Here is a 7685-nt window from a genome sequence, read left to right as displayed (position 1 = left end):
AAGCGAAATTAGTAAAGCCCAAGCCCATAACTCAAAAATGACTTCTTTACATCTTTTATCGCTTATTTTTACAATAAGCCCTGAAAAGGCGGAATAGAATTGGCCCTTTAACCTGCAATTCAATTGTGCGTGCAATGATGAATCACTCTTGCCTGCTATTGTGTACATTTAGGCATCATCATACATGGCATAACCTAATACATGTGCATTCCATTGTAGAATTTGGAATATGCAATGTTTATGTTAGTTCATACGTTGCACATGATGTTTAAATGCCGCTTAAATCTGGTCAGTCAAGTGATGGTCGTTAAGCCTCCTTCTTTGCTTCTTTTCTTGATATGTAAGATTTGCTCACACATCTGTTCAATTGCTTGTTTGCATCAGCCAACCATACTAGGACTGTTTGCTTTGATTACTTGCTATTCTTGACCTAACACTCTAACAGAGCTTGTCAACGATTTTAACACTAAGGGCTGCTATAGTGGGGCCTTTTCTAACTCACATGTGACATAAAGGTTTGGCTGTACACTAAAGTAGGCTCTCCAAGAGTACCTGGAGATCCAGTTCGAAGGTATGCCTAGTTTTTACATAGTGCAGACATAGTAATGCTCATTTCATTGTGTGCAAGTGCAAGAGATGTGGCATGTTTCATTATGTGGTGTTGTTTTGTTATAATCTCATCCTTTTGTGTTCACGGACTGGAAAGTATGCATATTTATCTTCCAAGGAGACGAGTAACTAGTTTGTGTCACCTTGCAGAGGGGGTGCAATGAAGATAAGATTGAGGATTTCCAAGTACAAGATTTTAGGAAGGAGCCTTGCAAGAGAAGTAGGAGCTGCACTGAGCCTCTTCAACCTGTTAAGGTAAGTCAGTGTACCCAACTCAACAGTTCAATTCCTTGTTTGTTTCAGGCATAATTAATTTGCTCTTTTCAATTGCTTTATTTGTCCTCAGTTAATGAGATACCCAAAGAATGATGCCTGATGTTGGGTATTTGTATAACTATTAGTTGAAATAATTAAAGGCCTTACCATTTAATTACTCTGCCGAAGTGTGCCTGAAGCTTTGAAGTCTATTAACCAACTATTATTGCATGAGGCTCACAATCTAGTTTATACTAGGCTAATGATTGCATAGTTTTGCTTGTTGTAGTATGTTTGTATGAAAACCTTTGCCAATCATTATGCTCCCTAAGACTTTAATTGAGCTACAGAATGGCCAACTGCTTGCTTACTTCTACGCAATGTGCTGTCTAAATTTGTAACTTGTTGTTGACATCGATTTCGGCCAAAGTGAAACATGGTGCTTAGATATTACTAAAATAAAGTAATTTATATAAAAATAGCATGATGATTTTCTACTGCGCCACTCAATATAAAACAATAGACCCGGAAATAAAAGGGAAGGGAATAAGCCATATCGCCATGTAAATTAGAGGATATATACACATACGCCATCATCAATGACGAAATCCTCATGTTGACACAAATTCAAGTTTTATAGACGATGCTAATATTGTCAATATATTATATCGCATTTACGAGAATTATTCTATCGTCACGAATGAAATATCACCGACAATCACGTAAAACAATATGCTGCATGGCAGTGTAAAAAAATCAAGTCACCATATAATCATGAACTTGTGAATATTTTCTCATGCCATTAAAATCAATTTGGCTCAGCTATCCTAGGGGACAACTAGCACCATTCGAAAAGGTGTTATCTCAAGAACAACTCGAAGCTCTGCACGAAGACCATGTTTTAAAAGAAATGAAGCATGGGGTAGGATATGAGGTTTGTATGGCTTCGGCTGAGTATACGGACATGACAGAAGCATCTCCACAAATGGAGGATGGCAACCAATGTACCGTGGATGACTTGGAAGAAATAAATATTGGTACGACTGATGATCCTCGTCCAATTTTTATTAGCAAACATTTGTCCAAAGAAAATAAACTAAAATATCATGAGTTCCTGCGTGCAAATAGAGACGTATTTGCTTGGACTTATGAAGAAATGCCTGGGTTGGACCCAAACATAGCTGTCCATCGCCTTGCTGTGCGAGATGACGCCACACCAGTGAAGCAAGCTCAAAGAAAGTACCGGCCTGAAATACTTCCGCAAATAGAAGCCGAGGTCGACAAACTCATAGCCGCGGGGTTTATTAGAGAAGTCAAATATCCCACATGGGTCTCTAGTATTGTACCAGTTAAAAAGAAGAATGGTCAAACACGCATATGTGTAGATTTCAGGGATATGAATAAAGCATGTCCCAAAGATGATTTCCCAATACCCATCTTTGAAATACTAGTCGATGCTACTATGGGGCATGAAATATTTTCTTTCATGGATGGTTGTTCCGGCTATAATCAAATTAAAATGGCACTTGAAGATGAAGAGTTAACAGCATTCCGCACACCTAAAGGCATATATTGTTATAAAGTAATGCCTTTTGGATTAAAAAATGTTGGGGCGACATATCAACGAGCAATGACAATCATCTTAGACAGGTTGTTATATGTGATCGTTGAATGCTATATAGATGACATAGTTGTGAAATCAAAGCATGAACAAGACCACCTGAAACACCTTGAAATGGTTTTTGAGCGTCTCAGGCAACATAATCTTAAAATGAACCCCATGAAGTGCGCGTTCGGAGTTTCCTCTGGAAAATTTCTCGGTTTTGTGGTTACAAAAAATGGTATTCAGATCGATCCAAGTAAAATAAAGGCGATTGTTAAGATGCCACCACCCACTAACTTACATGAACTGAAGAGTTTCCAAGGCCACCTAGCATATATTAGGAGGTTTATCTCAAATTTATCTAGGACATGCAAACCTTTCTCGTGACTTATGAAGAAAGGAGTCCCTTTTGAATGGGATCAAGCATGCCAAAACGCATTCCTAGAAATTAAGAAATATTTGATAAGTCCTCCTGTTTTAGGCGCACCGATTAAAGACCGACCATTAATTCTCTATACTGCTGCAATGCTACTTCACTAGGAGCACTCCTGGCACAAAATAATGATGTAGGAAAGGAAACGTCCTTGTATTATCTTAGCCGCACCTTGGTAGGGGCCGAGTGCAACTATCCAGACATGGAAAAAATATGTCTCGCACTAGTGTTCGCTGCACAAAAATTGTGACACTACATGTTAGAACACACTGTACATTTAGTCTCAAGAGCAGACCCACTCAGATATATCTTAAGTAAAATGGTACTCTCAGGGAGACTAGCTAAATGGGCGATGCTTTTGTCACAATTTGACATCACGTATATACCGCAAAAGGACGTAAAAGGCCAAGCTTTGGCTAACTTCCTTGCGGCACATCCGATCCCATATGATTTTCCTATAGATGATGACTTGCCAGATGAGGACGTATTCGCCACGGCAGTTACAAAATCAACGTGGCAAATGTACTTTGATGGCGCTTGCCGGTAATCTGGGTCAGGCGCCGGAGTCGTTTTCATTACGCCTAACGGAGGGGTGATCCCATACTCATTTACCCTAACCTCGACGGTGTCAAATAATTCGGCCGAATATGAAGCTCTTATCATTGGGCTTTAAATAGCAATAAACATGGGGCTCGATACGCTCTCTGTTTATGGGGACTCACAATTAGTGATTAATCAACTGATGGGGACCTACATGGTAAAGAAACAAGAATTGTTGGCATATTTCGAAAGGGCAAAAGAGCTCCTAGCTATGTTCAAAGATCTAAATATTCAACACGTAGTTAGGAACCAAAATGAAAAGGCCGATGCCTTAGCTAGTTTAGCTGCTGGTATGTCATTAAACTCAGACGAAACAATGGACGTACATGTAGAGGAGCGAAGAATACTGCCAATATTTGCTGAAGAAGAAGAAGCAATAGTATCTTCTGCAATGACAGCTGATGTATGTGAAATCGAGGTAGGGGATTGGCGAGCTCCGTTCCTCGAATATCTACTTCATGGATACCTACCTCTTGTTGCTAGCGAAAGATCTAGAATTCGAAAAAGGTCAACCCATTACACATGCATCAACAACATACTCTATAGGCGTTCCCATGATGGCATATTATTGCGCTGCCTTGCCGGAAATGAAGTTATGGAGGCCTTAAACGAGGTGCATGCTGGAATATGTGGCTCGCACCAATCAGGGCCTAAATTGCACTACCAATTAAGGCGTCTAGGTTACTACTGGCCCACAATGTTTGAAGACGCCACTAAATTTGCAAAGAAATGTCATGAATGCCAAGTGCATGCTGACTTTATACATCAGCCGCACGAACCACTCCATGCGACAAATATGTCTTGGCCTTTTGAAATGTGGGGAATGGATATAGTTGGGCCAATTCATCCACCATCATCCAAAGGTCACAAATTTATTTTGGCAGCAACAGACTATTTTTCCAAGTGGGCTGAACTTACACCACTAAAGGAAGACAAAGCGGAGAATGTAGAACATTTTATAAGAACACAACTCATTTATCGCTTTGGTGTTCCTTCTTGGATTATGTTTGATAATGGAACTCCGTTTAAAAACAAACAAGTGGAGAGATTATGCTCAAAGTTTAAGATAGACCATCATTACTCCACGGCATATAATCCTGCCGCCAATGGACAAGCAGAAGCTTTTAACAAAACTCTTTGCAAGTTACTAAAGAAAGTTGTATCAAAAAATAAATGTGACTGGCATGAAAAGCTTCTCGAAGCCTTGTGGGCTTATAGAACCACAACACGCACGCCGACAGGAATGACACCTTATTCCTTAGTATTTGGAGGAGAAGCTTTGCAAAATTTGTCGGTACAGATCACGTCGTTGAGGGTCGCTACACATGAAAATTTGTCGGAAGAAAAATCAGTACAATTACGTCTCGATGAATTAGAAAGACTAGAAGGTAGACGACTTCAAGCTTTGCAAAATCTTGAGGCATACCAAGCTAGGATGTCCCGAGCATTTGACAAACGAGTCAAAAGAAGGTCGTTCAAACAAGGAGATCTAGTACTTGCGGTCATCTGTCCTATGAATATCACGCGACGGATGAAAGGAAAATTTGAACCAAAATGGGAAGGTCCCTTCGTCATAAAAGAGGTTTATTCTAGCGGCGCATATAGAATCATATCACCGGATGGGGAATACTCGCCGGCACCGGTAAATGGGAAATTCCTTAAGCGTTACTATGCATAAAAAATATTCTATACCCTCACGAGTCTAAACTGGGGCGCATAAGAAAAAAAAGAAAATATACTCCATACCCTCACGAGTCTAAACTAGGACACAAAAAAATACTACTCCAACAACTTACGAGTATAAACTGTGATGCAAATAAAACAAATCATCGAGGGCGCTCCATACCCTCATGAGCATAAACCGGGGCACACCAAAATCACTCCAACAAACTTACGAGTCTAAACTGTGGCAGATATTTTTTTATAGACTCCAACAACTTACGAGTATAAACTATGATGTAAAAAAAATTCCAGACTTCATAAGCTTAAACCGCCGTACAAAAAAATGGTACGTACATGCATTTATATAATAAAAAAATTGGATAAAATAAATAAGGCTTCAGGCCATACACAACGATAGTGTAAATAAATAAGGATGCTTCAACATCAAGGCTGGCGTACTAACACATCATGCATAAAATTTGGAGTTCCCACGTGAATAAAGAAAGTACTGATATATCTGAATTGAAACTGAAGACTGAAATTAAATGGTTTGAAGCGGAATGATGGTTTGAAATGACCAAAAAAACTAAACGAAGTCGACGCCCTCTCAAGGGGCTCGCCAGTTCTGTAGGTTGTTCAACAACTGACTTCCTTCGGTCTTTAAATCTGTTGTCTTTTATTTAAATTTAGCAAGCCTTGTACATTTGCCAGCATTGGTATCCTGTAGACTCTTCAGCAACTTCTTCTGTTCAGATTGATGGGCATCATGTGCTTGCCGGCGCTGTTCCATTTCCAATTAAACTTGTGCAAAGTAGCAGTAACCTCTTCAAGCTGGGCCTTCAGTTCTGCTTCCCGTGCCTCCATTTCAGTGCACTTCGTTTCCACGGCAGATAAGTCCCCAATTATGTCCTTGGAAACTTCATGGCCAGACTTAATCTTAAGTTCTATTTCAGCAACAACATGTTCATCTCGCTCGGATTCTTTCGTGAATTCGGTCTGGCCACCCTCCAACTTCTTGGAAAGGTCAATAAGCCCGACCAACATGGCCTGCACCTTAGCTACCTCAGGCACTTGCGTGGGCAGCGTCTGAGAAACACTCTCAAGCATGATGTGTCGCTCGGGATCACCAAGGGTAGAGTCGTTCAGTCCTTCGAGGGCTCGTTTCACTACGAAATCCGTAGCATCCATAAACGTATCCTTGATGAAACTGCAGACCATCTGTGCGCCTTTCCCTGATACAACCATCACCTCAGGGTCTTGTGAGTGGCGAATTTCTTGGTCACAACCTAAAAAAAGGAAGAGTCGTGAGAATTTGATGATAATGATGGTTCATAGACACGGCCAATTAAATAAATATTTATAGGTAAATAAACTACCAGGTAAAGTTGATAAGAAATCAAGAGCACTAGGGGTATGGGGCACAACTTCAGTCGCACCCGGGCTGGAAGGTGGACGACTTGTGCCACACTCGCCAAAGGTATAATCCTCGACGGATAAATCGAAAAGGTCACCAAGGCCATGGTCCTTTTCTCCCGTGAGAACATGGCCAAAATCTTCATCATTAACAAAGCTACTAAGTTCAACATCTATTGACGGACCGTCCAAGGTTATTGGTTCAGAAAAATCATTTTCTTGGGAAAAATCAAGTTTGCGCTTGAAGGGGAGCCTCTCTTCCTCGTCAGCATGAGTGGGCGATAAATTTCTACGCTTTTGTCCGCCGGTGGCCAGGGCAGTTTCCGGAAGACCATCACTACACACTAGCAATGGATGAGCAGAGGAAGAACCAACTGCAACAACATACTTTGGTACGCCACTTTGCTGCAGCCATATATATATATATATATATATATATATATATATATATATATATATATATATATATATATATATATATATATATATAAGGATGATATTATTAGTACTGATTAGTACAACAAAGAAATGAACAAGTTGCACGCAGACCATTAACTCACCTCTCTAGATTTCATGGGTTGAGTAGCAACAACATCCTTAACCTTTCGCTTCTTCTATTAAAAGGAGATATAGAAAAAATGAGACAAAGAAAGGAGCAAACGAACTATGGTAGTACCAAATATATATAGACGTATATATCTTACCTTTTTAGAGTTGATTAAAGGTTCATCATTTGAGAGAAAGCCACACAGAATGGGACGCCAGTGGTCCATAATTCTCTTTCCATTCAATTTGATGGCTGCAATATGTTCCTCCTTACCCCTGGTGGAGACTTCCTTTATAACAACAAAATCATTCTCTGAAAGCTTGCGAGGAACTATGTACTCCTCCCCGCGTTTCAGAAAATTACGTTTCCGCGGATTATAATTCGGACCATTCGATATGCCCGGACGAAGAGTATTGAATATGTTGTTAAATGGTCTCATAAATCCCACCCACCAGTTGTTCCAGGCCACAGAAGAAAATGCCTCATGCGCATCGTTAAGAAGGTATTGGAACTCCCCTTGGTCCGAGCGTAACAAATGCGACCAATACGCATATGCAACTCCA

Source organism: Triticum urartu, chromosome 4 (assembly GCF_003073215.2).
Source record: "Triticum urartu cultivar G1812 chromosome 4, Tu2.1, whole genome shotgun sequence".
Lineage (NCBI taxonomy): Eukaryota > Viridiplantae > Streptophyta > Magnoliopsida > Poales > Poaceae > Triticum > Triticum urartu.
The sequence above is the reverse complement of the archived record's forward strand: the minus strand, read 5'-3'. Positions refer to the sequence as shown.